A 15,201-nucleotide genomic window follows, 5' to 3' on the forward strand; every position below is an offset into this window, starting at 1 on the left:
ACCATTGACCTTCTTCACAGAATTAGAAAAAAACTACTTTAAATCTCATATGGGACCAAAAAAGAGCCTATATAGCCAAGACAATCCTAAGCAAAAAGACCAAATCTGGAGGCATCACACTACCTGACTTCAAACTATACTACAAGCCTACAGTAACCAAAACAGCATGGTACTGGTACCAAAACAGATATATAGACCAATGGAACAGAACAGAGGCCTCAGAAATAATGCCACACATCTACAACCATCTGATCTTTGACAAACCTGACAAAAACAAGCAATGGGGAAAGGATTCCCTATTTAATACATGGTATTGGGAAAACTGGCTAGCCATATGCAGAGCCAGGCATTTCTTAGTATGCATTGAACTCATGCCAAACTATTGTTTCTCACTATTATTGTCTAAAAGACAACGTGTACTAGAAATGTGAGACAGGAAATGTCCATCTGACCTTATTATGGTAGAAGAAATTTTCCAGAGTTCATATGCTGATGTAATTATTTTAAGAATTATTTTTATTTTTTAAAGTGGTGGATCCTTAGAACAATTGTCTTTGCTGTCACAGGCATAGCATATGGCTTATCATCTCCCATTTAGAGGAATAGAGCACTGTAATTGCTGCAATCAGGTTTTGTATTATTTTCTAATTAGGTTTTAGGAGTTCTTTTTATCTGCTTGGTTTATTTGTGTGTGTGAAATGTAACATACATATTTGTATGTCTTAACCTTTACTTCCTTTGGAAGGTCCTTAATTTATTTTACATAGAAAAATTTTCCTTTTTCCACAAAGCTATGACCATATAACTTACTTCCTTGTGTTCCAGTATTGTGCTTTATGTAATTTCCTATAAACAGCAGCAAACAACTTCAGTATACACTGGCTGTTTGTTCAGTGTTCTTGCAGTACTTACAATGGACATTTCTCAGCATAATTAATCTCTTTTTAAAATTTGGCCCTATTCTTATCAGCACCAATATTATACTTTGAAATGAATGGAAATGCTGTACTCATTGAAGGGATAAGGATTAAATCTTAAACTGGGTCTAGGGATGAGGTGAGGAGGGAAAAATCCCTCACAAACCTGATGCTTTTTTTCTCCTTTGGAAATGAAAAGCAACGAGCTATACTCTGTGAAAGAAAGGAAATGGTGCTGACGAGCTTTTCCCCAACCACTGTACAACTTTGGTTCAGAACTAGCAGAAGCCAATTAGTTATTTAGTTCGCTCGCACATTTAAGTGTGATATTTGATTTATATGAGCATCAAGAACTAGATATTCAGGCATAATTCAGGTCCTTTTTCTCTTTCATTATAATGAGTAACTTTAATTCTTGTTTTATATTTGTTTGAATCCATGATCTGTTTTTAATCCTATATCTTCTGTATCTGACAGACTCCATTTCATCCATTTTTGGTTGTCCTTTTTTACTATATAGTTTTACAGAATCCCATAAATCTTTTTCTTCTGTTAAAATGCTATCACTAGTAATAATATTTCTAATGCCAATTTAGACCTTTTTATTATAGCATACGTTGTGCAGAATGAATTGTTAAGTGTATCTATAGAGAATGAATGATTGGTATTCAGCCAAGCTTTGCCTATGTCTTTCCATGACCAAAAAAAGTCAGGTGAGAAGGAAAAAAAATTAATTAGTCTGTTGTTTATCTTTGTGGCTTTGAACAACCTATTTGTATATTTTGGGAAAATTTTTTCTCATTGAATCACTGGGTATATTTATCATGTACATTGATGGTTGAATTTTCATTATATAGCTCTATGGTAAAAAGTTTTGAATGAGAAACTATGTTTAATAGCCATTTCAGAAACAAGTGAAGTCAGTGAGCATCTTGTTTTAGGAAGAGGGGGATGGTGCGGACATTGGAGTGAAAGGAAGTCCTATGTCAGAGGGCTCTGTGCACATTTTCCTGAAGTACCTCAGCTATGCTTAAATGTAATCTGTTATTTTAACCGATCATAATGGTTGCATTTTGCCTTTTCTCATATTAAATTATAAAAATGATAACTTATAAATAGGGCAAAAGTTTATTTTTCAGGATGCCTCTCCCTTCTCTAACAGATTGAATTTTGTTTCCAAAGACTTCAAAAGCTACAAGATTATTGTGAAAGGAGAAACACTGTTTTCGAAGGCTGCTGATGCCTATTAGCCAGAAGAAAGAGCCTGAATCATTCAAAGGTTTTCCATCTAGTAAAGAAGTGTGGTAAAAATCTTGCCCAGATCTGCATGTGCTAAGCATCTAGGTAGGTTGGAGCATCATATTAATGACACCCAGTGAAGAAACGAAAGGTAAAACTATAATGCAATATATTTCTGTGTCTCATGTTGAAACTTCATATTCAAAGGCTAAAGGGACTTCATTTTTCTTCTCCTTCCCCAGTTGTATATTTCAGTTTTGTATTGAAATGTTCTCTGGATTCATAAAATATTTAGGGACTACATAAAGAAGAAAGACTTTGGAATCAAAGGCAAGATTCACCTAACACAACTTCTGTTGGATGAAACTAGGAAATCAGGATCTATCAAAGGCCCAGTGTTAATCGGTATCAGTTTCTCACCATGTTTTGATTAGAAGAACATTGAACAGCAAACATTTAAGGATTTGTCTGACTGAATACCGATTTAAAGTTCTGATCTCTAGTAATGTCAGATATATTGCCTTGGTAAATTGTACAGGTCAATTGTTAAAGATGAAAGCATAACTTCTATACTTATTGTTTGAATAACTTTAGAGAAAAAAATTAATGTTATTTATTTTTCAGAATGAAGTGTAATTACTATATCAAAAATCCACAGAATGTGAAAGTATAAAGGAAAACTCTCAGGTGAGACTCAATTATTTTTATTTCAAAGATATAGGTAAAAATGTGAACAGATTAGGAGGCTGAAGCAGGAGAATCACTTGAACCCGGGAGGCGGAAGTTGCAGTGAGCCAAGATCGCACCATCGGACTCCAGCATGGGTGACAGGACAAGACTCTGTCTCAGAAACAATGTGAACAGATATATTGACATAAAATTCATAAAACATACGGATATATTAAAAACTAGGAAGTCTGATTGTCTCTGAGGATAAGAGTTGAGGACCTGTGTCAAGAATACTTTGCACAGCTTGTACTATTGCAGTATTTGAATTTTTTTCTTGTACATGTATAACTTTTTTAAAAAGAATGAGAAATGCTGTACAAGTGCAACTATTTTTACTGTAAGTTTTTATTTCCACAAAACTATAATTAAGTGCGTGGTCAATAGATCCTATTATATAGCTATGATATCCCTTGAATTTGTTTACCTGGTAACACTAGCTCATGTTTGTAAATCCTTTGGAACTCCCAAAACGATTTTACATACATTACCTAATTCGTAAGATTACAAACCTATTACATTAGCTTTTCTTATTTTCTTGTCTTAAAACGTGATTATCATATTAAACTGCAGTGTTTTTTTTTCCATCAAGTCACTCACACAAAATAGGAAACCAGCAGTTGTAATTTTCTTCAGCAATTCTTAATGTAAGTTTTTAATAGTTTAGTACTTTTCTTTCATAAGTATTGGACCAAGTTCTGTTGGATGTTACCTTTGTGTTATCCACTGAACTCAAGCCAGGGTGTTGGAGAATTCAATAGCTGAGTCTGAGGGTAAATTAAAATACCAGTCAAAATTAAATGGACTGTGTGAAAGGGGAGTGAGCCTACAGGCTATTATGAGATTTGTCCTGCCCAGTTTAATACAACCCCTTCTCTGCTGAAGGGTAAGTAGGATGGCTTTTCATGCAAATAGAAGACCAGGTCAGAAAAAAATCCACTCCCTTTCCTTCTGCTTGGCTTACTGGACTTGTAGGCAGACCTAGGTTTTCCTATTGTATTAATGGCTATGGAACTGAATTTCTTTCCAATAGAAGTTGTTATTTGAGTTTAGCAACATTGATAAAATTGGCTCATCAAATTGTTTTATATTGAAAAGGGCTTCATGGACAGTGACCTGCTGTGAGTTGGCTGACAGCTGAAATGATGAACAATGCTGTTTAGTTCTGCCCATCATGCCTGCCGGAGACTAAGAATAACTTGACCAATAAGGAGGGCGGATCTTTGTTAGCCTTCTGCATTATTTCTTCCAATTTAGTATTTAACCCCAGGAAAGAATCAATGGCATGTGGGTGGCTATTCATTGTAATATTTAAAGGTAAAGTAGCACAGTGGTCAAGGGTGAAGGCTAGGAGTCAAACAGACTTGAATTCAAATTCCAGCTCCACCCTTTACCACACATGAGAACATGGGCAAGTTGCTTCACTTCTTTAACCATCGGTTTCCTCATTTCTCAGATAAATCTTGTTGGAACGAATTTTTTTCAAAATGAATTAAGTGTATAGTAGAGGGCCTATAGTTTTATATGGTTTATATAATTACTAAAACTTTTTGTATATGATTATAATAACTACATACAAAATTTCATGGCAAATGCATAAAAACTGACTATTGACTATGCTATCCCCCACTCCACTCCCCACCATTCATTCCTAAGCCCACTCCAGTCAGGCAATCTGCCATTCCACTGATACTACAATTGACGAGGTCACCAATGACATTTACACTGCTAAATGCAGTGGCCAGTTCTCAGTCTTCATCAGAGTTGAGCACTCAGCAGCTTTTGGAAAAGTTAATCTTGCATTCCACTGCCTGCCCTTTTTTGTTTTCCTAATCTCTAAACATTGGAGGGCTCCAGGGCTCCATCCTCTGGCCTCTTCTCTATCCATAACCCCTCCCCTGGTGACCTCATCTAATCTTGGAGATGTACTATCATGTGGGTGCTACTGACTTCTCAAATATATATTTCCAGTTCACATCTCTCCTATGAGTTCCAGACTTGTTTATCCAGCGGCCTGTTCAATTTCTACTTGAATGTCTTAGGTAGTTTCTCAAACTTGGCATGTGAAAAACTGAACACTTTGATCTTCCTAAAAATCTGTTTCTCTATCATTTAGTTGCTAAGCTAAAAACTTTGGAGTTAGACATATGGACAGCCCACCCCAAGGGAAGAATCAGAGGAGAAGGGACACAAGACCCCAGAAACACACAAAACACCTTAACATGCATGCTGCATCTCTCTAAAATGGTGGAACCTGTTTACCAGCTCTGGAGAATGGCTGCCTGTGGCAGACATAGGAGTTGTCCTCACGCTGTACTTCCTATCTTCCACGGTAATTGACTTGTAGCTGCAATGCAGTTACCAACCAGGTATACAATTTTTCAGCCCCATGTCTTGCACCTACAGCTAAGTGTGGCCATGTGACCAGTTTTCACCAATTAAGTGTGAATAGAAACAAAGTGCACCACCTTCAATTGGAGGCTTTGAAGAAGCAGGGCAGTCTTCTCTTGCTCTCTTTCCCCTTGTTCTGGTGGGATACAGATGACAATAAGGCCCTGGGTTTTGAGGTAGCCACAAGATGCGAAATACCTCAGATCTGAGTCACCACAAGGAAGAGAGAAGCCCACTGACATGGAATACCCAGCCTAGTATACAGATGAACAAGAAATAAACTTCTATTATGTTTGCACATTACAGATTTTGTTCTGTTATAGCAGTTTATCTCACCCTGACTAAACTGTTGCCTGTCTTCCAAGATAAGCCCTCCTTCCCTGAAAGTGACTTTTTCATACATGTAATCTATATTTTAATTCATGTTCTCCAAAGCATATCCAAATCTATTCAACTATTTTCACGTGTTCCATCAACAAAAACCTCATATAAATAAACATACACGAAGTTTTTTTTTTTTAAAGACACTCTGGAGTTATCCTTGACCCTGTCCTCTTTTCACACACCCATATACAAACCATCAAGAAATCTTGTTGACTCAACCTTCAAAATCTATCCAGGATTTAACCATTTAACCACTAATCAACCCCTCCTCCTCTGTCAGTCTGTCCTCCTAGATTTCATCTTGACCATCCTTAGAAACTCCCTAACCAGTCTTATTACTTTCGCCATTGTACATCCAGACTATTCTCAAATGGCAGCCAATGAGATTGTCCTGCACTTCTGCTCAAAACCTGCAAATGGCTTCCCACCTTACTTAGGGTAAAATCAAATGGGCCCTGCCCAATCTGGCCTCACCTCCTAGTGCTTTCCTCCTTGCACATTCAGCCCAGCCACACTGCTCTTCTTGCTTTTCCATGAACATGCTAGACACACTCCCATGTTTGGGCTTTTGCACTTGTTTCCCTTCCCAGAATGCTCTCCTCATGGATACGCACATATCCAATCCCTCATCTCCTTCAAATTTTAGTTCAAATGCCACTTTCTCAATGAGGGTTTTCTAACCAGCCTATTTAAACTTACAGTCTCCCCTTGTCTAAAGCCTTGTCTTCCTTCCTGCTTTACTCTTCTTCATAGTAATTACCACCATCTGACTTATATTTGCTCGCCTTTCTTGTTGATTTTCTGTTTTACCCACTCAAATGTAGTCCATAAGGGAAGGGATTGTTGTTTCATTTGTTCACTTCTCTATCCCCTGGGCCTGAGCCTGGCTTTGGGTAGACACTCAGTTAATGTTTTTTAAATGAATAAATGAATGAATGACATTTACTACCTTATGTGGTACTATAATATAAAAGCATATGATGCAGAGAATTAGGAATCTAGAAACTAGTTTTGACTCAGCATCCTATGAACAAGGTTATGTAGACAAGTTATTTCACCTCTCTGAGCCTCATTTTTGTAATATTTAAAATCTACCCTCCAGAGCTGTAAAGTGATCAAATATATATTATCTTAGGGAGTGCAGTCTCATGCTTGCACAATGAAAGAAGTTAATTTCTACATACCTTCCATGTACCCACAACCAATGGTTTATGTAAACCTCACCTCAGGAAAATTAAGTTCTATATGAGCAGATTTTTAAAAAATTGTCACTGAAATAAATACCCAAATAAGCCAAAATCTTCTCTAGAGACAGGATACAATGGAGAAGCTCTAGCAGAATTAGGTTCCATCATCTTTTAGGGTGCATGAGGAGGAAATGAGAAAGGCATGTTTGTTGGCTTCTTTATATCCTTGCACTCAGAGTTTGAATTAAAGAACAAGAAACAAAACAGACTTTGCATTTTTCATCTTTAGCCAAGCTCCTCTGGTTTGCATAGTCATAATATAATTCAAATGACCATTTTTAGAGTTTTGATTTTTGGTGCTCTTTTTCTCAGCTAGGAGAAATGAATATCTGATGCTTTGTTTTTCCAAATTGTTGTATGAAAACCGAGTAATACTATAAAGCTTTTAGAATATTTTAGAGATATAGCAAGTGAACTATTTTATAAGTTTCTGGGATTTTTGAAAATATTTTTTATTTTATTTTTTATTGAGACAGGGTCTTGCTCTGTTGCCCAGGCTGGAGTGAAGTGGTGTGATCTCGACTCACTGCAACCTCTGCTGCCCAAGCGATTCTCATGTCTCAGCCTCCCAAGTAGTTGGGACTACAGTCTTGTGCCACCATGCCTTACTAATTTTTTTTTGTATTTTTAGCAGGGATGCAGTTTTGCCATGTTGGCCAGTCTGGTCTCGAACTCCTGACCTTAAGTGACCCGCCCGCCTCAGTCTCCCAAAGGGCTGGGATTACAGGTATGAACCACTGCGCCCAGCCTGAACATATTTTTTATGTTCAATATAATGAAGACTACCTAGTAAAATCATATTTGTTCAAATTCCCTTGATTTATTTTCTAATGAATACCTCAATATTTCTCTTATATGCTGGTCACTTATCAAATAGATTCCCAGTGAACACTTTTGATTGATTAACATATAACTTGATCAGGTACTGAATTTGCATTTGCTTAGTAAGTCCCACCTTGAAAAATAGTGCAAATAATTTATTCAGGTCAGATAGGGAGAAAGAAATCATAAAAATACTAAACAAAACAAACTTTAGAAGTGGCTGTTAATATATAAGATTTTCAAGGCCCATGATAAAGGGATTCTAGTTCTAGATCTGCTTTACATATTCTTCAATTCCAAGGGACATCTTCAGCATAGCTCCTGACTGGCCTGGCTAACGCTTCATGCATCCTTTCTTGAGCTTTGGCATTTGTCCTGTTTGCCCCTCAATCCTCCTAAGGTCTCCTTGTGCATGTGCCCCTCCCCGAGTTTGTGTGTGAGTTGCTGTCTCATTCCTGGTCTGTGTTCCCTGTGTTTTTATTTCCTATCTTTTAGTATGTAAGTAGGTAGATAGATTGATTGATGATCGATTGATAGAAATAGATATATAATTTATTTTCCCATGGGTAGATCTTTAAGGTTTTCAGGCATGGGAGTAAGATAACCACCCTATCCTCTGTGTGGTGGAATAGGGTAGAGTATGGCTGTGGCCACAGAGACCAACAGAGCAGTGTAAGAAAGTATAAAAGTCTTGAACTATAGAACAGATATGCAAGAAATAAATGAAGACACTGCTGTTTAATGTGCTGTTTGCAATTTTTAAAAGTCTATCAGTGGGAGAATTGAATAGGCAAGTAAAGTTTTCATTGTTAACTTTGTAACAATAAGTCTCTGATAATCTGTAACACAACAATAAAGTAAGAAAGCTCAAAAGTATCTCAAATTTCCCCATCAGGGAATAATTTCTTCCTGAACATCACTCACAGCTCCCTGGAATAATAATACAGTATAACCTTTTTATTTAATTGACACCCATGAGCCAATTTCTATTGTCTCTCAACCAACCCTCCTACTCTTCACCAGTCTGGGTTGGCACCATATCTATATATTCGCATACATAGTATCCTTTTCTTATATCTATCCTAGAATATGTATGTATAATACCATAATACAAGTCTACTGTCTCTTATCTGCAACCACAAATCCATAAAGCTCTGAAAACCAGAAGTTTGTTTTATGATTGGTGCCAAAATTTATTTCGCAGAAAAACCTGGCTTGAACAGACATGAGGCTTGCTAGCTGATATGCCCCCACTAGATGGTGAGCTTTATGGAGGCAGTCTTGATTCCTCCTGTCTGCCTGGTATCTCGTGTATCTCAACAAATATCAAATATTTGGAATAAGCAAATGAATATTTTCTATCAATTTAATATATTTGAATTTATTAGTCTTCCTCTGTTGTTCTTATTTATTTGTTTTTTGAGACAGAGTCTCACTCTGTCACCCAGGCTGGAGTGCAATGGCATGACCACAGCTCACCGCAGCCTCAAACTCCCAGGCTCCAACAATCCTCCTGCCTCAGCCTCCTGAGTAGCTGAGACTACAGGCATGCACCACCACACTCAGCTAATTTTTGTATTTTTTGTAGAGATGGGGTTTCGCCATGTTGGCCAGGCTGGTCTTGAACTTGGCTCAAGGGAACCACCCACCTCGGCCTCCCTAAGTGTTGGGATTACAGACATGAGCCACTGCGCCTGGCCTCCATTCTTATTTTTTAAATGCTAAAACTTTGAGGAAACAAGAGTTAGGGCTAATAAGTGCTTTTCCAAAATTTATTTTTAAACTGAAAATATAAACATTTGGTCAGATTAAAAAATCAATGACAGAACCAAGAATAATATAGTGTTTCCTGGGTTTTAGATTAGTATTTTCTTACCTAGATAAGACCAGTATTACGAGTGCCAGATAACTCCAAGGCCAAGAAAAACAACTTTCTTTAAAATCTATTAAAATCTTATGAGTGAAAATGATGAAAATAATGTTATTTTACTCCCTTGCCTGAAAACACTTAAGGGTTCCCCACTGGGGAAAAAATATGAATCAATATCTATATGTGTATATATTTACTTATATACATATTATACCACTAAAAAATCAGAAATAAGAAGGTAGGGCAGATAGATCAAGAATGACATAGCAACTTACATACGAACTTAGGTAGGAGAACTTGTCAATGTATTTTGAATATTTGATGCTTCTGCAGATTCTTTCACCTTTTCTTTATACGTGCTTTTATGTGGGTTCACATACATAAAAATTATGTATATTGTACACAAGTTTGTATTTTTTTCTACATTTTGAGGAAATTTTGAGGAAGTAAACTTCTGCTTTATGAAACATCCACTCATGATATCAATAATTGCCAAGTAGAAGCTTTTTCATAAAACACTCATGACCTAAATTGAAAAACATAAAAGTTTTATTGAAGTTACAAATGTCAGGACACAAATACTGTTATCAAATATTAGAATTGTGATATACCCTAACATCTATTATTCTGCCTTGCATTATCATTCTAAATTTTGTAAATATTTGTTGGGTCATAAAGAAATTAATTTCTCTTTGAGCCATCTAACTTACTTCCTTCTAATATCCAATTTATTGAATAGGATGCCATTCTATTTCATCTGACGAATTTTCATCTGACGTCCGTTTACAGTTCACCCTTAAACAACATGGATTTGAACTGCGTGGGTCTATTTATATGTGAATTTTTTTTTAGTAAATATATTGAAAAATATTTTGGAGATTTGCAACAACTTGAAGAAACTTGCAGACAAACTGTATAGCATAGAAATACTTTCTAAAAATTTTTTTTGGCCGAGGTCTGTGGCTCAGACCTGTAATCCCAGCACTTTGGGAGGTGGAGGCAGGCAGATCACCTGAGCTCAGGAGTTTGAGACAAGCCTGGCCAACACGGTGAAACCCCGTCTCTATTAAAAATACAAAAATTTACCGGGCATGGTGGCGGGCGCCTGTAGTTCCAGTTACTAGGGAGGCTGAGGCACGAGAATCACTTGAACCCGGGAGGCGGAGGTTGCAGTGAGCCGAGATCGCACTACTGCACTCCAGCCTGGGTGACAGAGCCAGACTCCGTCTCAAATAAATAAATAAATAAATAAATAAATTTTAAAGTTAGGGCCAGGCACGGTGGTTCGCACTTATAATCCCAGCACTTTGGGAGGCTGAAGCGGAAGGATCATTTGAGCCCAAGGGTTTGAGACCAGTCTGAGCACATAGTGGTACCCCATTGCTACAAAAAAAAAAAAAAAAGGTAAAAAGTTAGTAAGTTGTGGTGGCACTCCTGAAGTCCCAGCTACTCAGGATTGGGAGGATCACTTGAGCCTGGAAGGTTGAGGCTGCAGTGAGCCTTGATTGCAAACTCTGTACTCTAGCCTGGGTGACAGAATGAGACCCTGTCTCAAAGAAAAAAAAAAAAGATAAAAAAGAAAAAAAATAGGAATAGAAAAAGTTGGGTATGTCATGAGTGCATAAATACATAAATATGTGTAGCCACTAGCCTGTTTTATCATTTACTGCCATGAAATACTTGAGTCAGCAAAAACAACCCCTTCTCTTCCTCTTCCTCTTCAACCTACTCAACATGAAGACAATGAGAATGAAGACGTTTATTATTATCCACTTCCACTTAATGAATAGTAAATATATTTTTTCTTATGATTTTCATAATAACATTTTACTTTCTCTAGCTTACTTTATTGTGTTAATTGACTGTTTATGTCATTGGTAAGGCTTCTGGTCAACAGTAGGCTACTAGTAGTTAATTTTGGGGGGATCTAAAAGTTATACATGGGTAATTGACCATGTAGAAGTCGGCACACCTAACACCCATGTTATTCAAAGGATTCGTGGGTCAACCGTATTTCACTATTTTTATCTATTTGCAAGTTATTAATAATTGTTTTATGTATGAAAACAACAGCTTTCTCATCAACATTATGTCAATTGTTCCATCCTTATACCATTAATATGATAAGTATACACTTATACTTCAAATAACAGAAAAGTAGGCATTAATCAGCAAAGCAGTTCAGGAAAATCAATCTGGCAGGACTGAATAAAATGGACTTGAAGAAAGTAGGCTTAAAGCAGAAATATATTGACTAGGACTCCATTGCCATTATCTAAACAAGAATTAATAAGTTTCCTAACTAGGAATGAAATAGAAGAAATGGAAAGAAGAGACAGTTTTAAAATGTAATGAAGGGAGAATTGATGCATTTGGATAACTGGCTGAATATAAGAAGCAAGAGAGACTATCATAATTATTAGATATTTCAGATAGAGGATAATGTGGGCATGAGAGAAAGAGATGCCAAGATGGTAGTACGTAGTAGAGAGAAGGCCAAGGAAATACTTACATTTCCTTAAGTTGGGAAATACTTATACTTGAAGAGTGCAGGAAGGAAGGAATAAGCAGAGAGAGCTAAGGAGAAGCAAAAGAACAATTTCACAAAAACATGGATTTAAGGAAGTAGTGGGCAGCAATATTCAATGCCGCAGAAAGGGCTCCAGATTTTATGAGTAGGAAGTCTCGTGACCTTTAAGAGCACAGGGTTCCATAGAGGAGTGAGGACAGAAATGAAATTTAGAAGGATTAAGGGATGAGTGAAGGATAAGAAAATGTGACAGTATTTTTTCAAAATGAATAATCAAGCAATGAAACATGGAGGAACCTCAAATGCATGCCACTAAGTAAAAGAAGCCAGTTTGAAAAGGCTGCATTACTGTATGATTCCACCTATATGATATTCTGGAAAAGGAAAGGCATGGAGACAATGAAAAGATCAGCGGCTGCCAGGGGTTGCAGGGAGGAAAGGATGAAAAGGCAGAACACATCAAATTTTTAGGGCAGGGGAACTAGTCTGTATTATACTATAATGGTGGGTACATGTCATTATGCGTTTGTCAAAACCTGTAAAATGTACACCAGAAGTCAACCCTAATGTAAATTATGGACTGAGTGATTATGATGTGTCAGTGTAGTTCATTGGTTGGAACAAATGTACTCTGGTGGGAGATGTTAATAGTAGATGTTGGCCAGGCATGGTGGCTAATGCCTGTAATCCCAGCACTTTGGGAGGCCGAGGAGGGTGGATCATGAGATCAGGAGTTCAAGAGCAGCTTGGCCAACGTGGTGAAACCCTGTCTCTACTAAAAATACAAAAATTAGCCGGGCGTGGTGGCAGGTACCTGTAATCCCAGCTACTAGGGAGGCTGAGGCAGAGAATCACTTGAATCCGGGAGGCAGAGGTTGCAGTGAGCCGAGATCACACCATTGCACTCCAGCCTGGCAACAGAGTGAGACTCCATCTCTAAATAAATAAATAAATAAATAAATAAAATGAAGTCAATTTTAAAAGAATGTATAACCATTTTTCATTAATATAAACTTCTGTGTTACATACATGTATGTAGTACTTTTATTGTATCATTTTATAGCCATTAAAAATTTCAACAAAATGTAAAAATGTATTTTTGTGACCAATGAAATAAGTGGAGTAAAGTGATATGGTTCAGCTAAATATATGATAGATATAAGAATTTAGTTACATTTCTGGAATGACAGAGTAGTGATGAATTTTATAGTATTATGACTTAAGTAAGAAATGTTAGGTCTCTCTTCAGATGTCTATTGTATGTTCCAGTTATTTATTGCTGTGTGTAACACACCACACCAAAACTTAGTAGCTTAAAACGGTCATTTATTGTTATGTTTCATTTTTCTAGGGGTTGACAAAGCTGAGCACTACTCAGTTTTGTGTCCTTCAAATGGTCGCAGAAATATGACAGATGAGGCTGGAATTATCTGAAAGCTTCTTTACTCACATGCCTGGCTCCTGGGCTAGGATAGCGAGAATACCTATGGGCTGGTCAGGGATTTCTCCCTCTTTTGTCTCTCCACGTAGCCATAGTGTGGCTTGGGTTTCAAACAGCGTGGCATTTCAAGAGCAAGAATTCCCGGAGACCCAGGTAGAAGCTTCAAAGTGTGGGAAGTGTTGGAAGTCATACAGCGTCACTTCCGCTATATTCTGTTCAGCAAATCTGTCACAAATGAGCCCAGATTCAAGGGAGTAGAGCAATAGATAGATACAGGGAGGAGAGAAATTGATGGTAGCCAACATGAAAACAAGAAACAAGCTACCACAATCTATTTAGGGGATATTTATAAAAACATGGAGACACACATGCACAAACAACATACACGTGCACACGTACACACATGCAGATAAATACATTTTTATGAAAAAAATTAAGAATTATTATGAATGTTCAAGTATACAATAATATGCAAAGGTAAAACCTTAATAATTAAAGTAGGAAATAAGACTAACTCCTAGAGGAGTAATCAAAGACATTGTATTTTTTTTTTTAGTAAGATCAAGTAAGTCATTCCAAACTGTCTGGCCTCCTATCCCAAAACATCTCTGAACTTCTCAGTTCAAGAAGTAAGTTCCAAAATTTATTTGGCAAAGGTAGCTTATATTCGCAATGCTGTCTCTGGTTTTCCAGTCTGTCTTCTAGTCATAGGCCCCTAAAATCCACCAGCCCTTACACTTCTGGCTGCATGCTTGCAAAATCTACTATGCAGTTCTGATTTTGTAATTTTCATTTCAACGAGCATGAAAACTTTTAATACTGAACGTCCAGAAAAGATCTTGTTTTCTTTCATTCCCTTTCCTTTAGGTTATTTTCTTGTAGTTTTATTCTTTCATTCAATTTTGGTAAGACTTCTTTCTTTGAAAATGACATTTAAAAATAAGGTTGACACACAAGTTGTTACTTTAATAAAGCACATAACGTCTACCTTATAAAATATTTTGAATGCTTTAGAAACTTGTCTTTGCTGCACACAGGCAGAATGGAGTAATATTTTAAGATTTCCTGCAACTAGAAAGGTATGGAAAGTCTTACTGATTTATATTGTGTTCTGACTTCCTGAGGCAGTTTTCCTAATGCTATTCCATTTTAGTCATACCATGAAACAGAGATTGCTCATTTATTATTATTTTTTTAAATCAGAATTCAGTGTAGAACTTTGTATTTCAGTTTTGTTTGTTGTTTCTTTAGCTTAATTTCTGTGGAATTTTATAGTAATAGCAGTTTTATTTTATAAAACTTCTCTTGCTGGGAGGATAATTCTGGAAGCTATTGAGAAAAAGAATTCCCAGTTCAATTTTCAAAATTATTTTCAAAAATAAATAACCTGACTATTTAACATATATAGTGTTCCACACTTGCATTTATTGCCTGTACTATATAATGAAAGATTTTATTATCTATAGTTACTTGGGAAGACACATCTTTTACATCAGTGTCTGTTTCTCAGGACAGGAAACATTTATTACAGCTCTTTTGTATTCCTAAAGTACCATAGTTCTTTTTTTTTTTTTTTTTTTTTTTTTTTTTTTTGAGAGAGAGTCTAGCTCTGTCACCCAGGCTGGAGTGCAGTG

The 15,201-nt window shown here is 36.7% G+C and overlaps 1 long non-coding RNA gene across 1 annotated transcript; it reads left to right on the forward strand.

The window, feature by feature from the left end:
• Nucleotides 1–1,731: 1,731 nt before the first annotated feature.
• LOC134734144 (uncharacterized) lies at nucleotides 1,732–13,191 on the forward strand. Its single transcript, XR_010117495.1, has 4 exons — nucleotides 1,732–2,843; nucleotides 4,999–5,214; nucleotides 7,536–7,631; nucleotides 10,336–13,191. It is a non-coding gene; the product is annotated as an uncharacterized lncRNA (long non-coding RNA).
• Nucleotides 13,192–15,201: the final 2,010 nt, after the last annotated feature.

This window comes from Symphalangus syndactylus, chromosome 12, assembly GCF_028878055.3.
Source record: "Symphalangus syndactylus isolate Jambi chromosome 12, NHGRI_mSymSyn1-v2.1_pri, whole genome shotgun sequence".
In the NCBI taxonomy this organism is placed as follows: Eukaryota; Metazoa; Chordata; class Mammalia; order Primates; family Hylobatidae; genus Symphalangus; species Symphalangus syndactylus.